We start from the raw sequence: 908 nt of genomic DNA, 5'->3' as shown, positions 1-908 counted from the left end.
TTCGTTTAATTCAAATCAATTTGATCAGCATTTAATAAATATCTAGTGTGAGCAAGACACTCTACTTGGCACTGTATGATATGCAAAGCTAAGTAAGACGAAATATGAATCCTCCAGGTTTTTAGACTAGCACGGAATACAGACTATCTGTAATTCACTTTCAATAAACCACAGAAAGTGTTAAAGAAGCACAGAAACAGAGAAGATCACAACAAGAATGTACAACGAAGAGTAAAAAATTGAGCTGGGCTATATTGAATATGACAATAATTAGTACCATTTATTAAGATGCTTATATAAGCTAATCCCTGTAGTATATGCTTTCTGTATGTTGTCTCTAATCTTGGAAAATGAAGATATTTTTAACTTTGCGTTATCTACATCAGTTCAGAGGGCCTAACTGAAATGGAATAGCATGACTTTGAAACATTGCTTAAAAATCTTTCCACCCATTTCTTGGGGAGGAATGAGGGTAGGGATGTGACTCAGTGGAAGGCGATTACTTGATCCAAACGCAATAAAAATTAAGTACTTAGAGAATGATTGGGCAGCCATTATCTGCATTAAACTTGGCGTCTTTGGCAGACTACATTGCCTATCAGGCCTGGCTTACAGACACATAAAGATGTAAACTTTCCAACAGTATCCAGACTCAAAAAAAGATAGTCAGAGGATTGTAAAGTAGGTGCCATCTTCTTTTAGACTGTATACATCTAACTTCTAAAAGAATTCAACCAAGATAAACATATTAAATTTGTCTCTGAAATATGAAGTGGTGACAAATATTTTCCATGTAAAAATAAATATTACAACTTAAAAAAAAACAACCTCTAAATAAAATTGAATAAGGCCTAGCAATAACCAGAATTGTGGTTGGTCCAGATTCTTAAAAGACACTATCATCTTAA

This window comes from Macaca fascicularis, chromosome 11, assembly GCF_037993035.2.
Source record: "Macaca fascicularis isolate 582-1 chromosome 11, T2T-MFA8v1.1".
NCBI lineage: Eukaryota > Metazoa > Chordata > Mammalia > Primates > Cercopithecidae > Macaca > Macaca fascicularis.
This window is presented reverse-complemented; position numbering follows the sequence as displayed.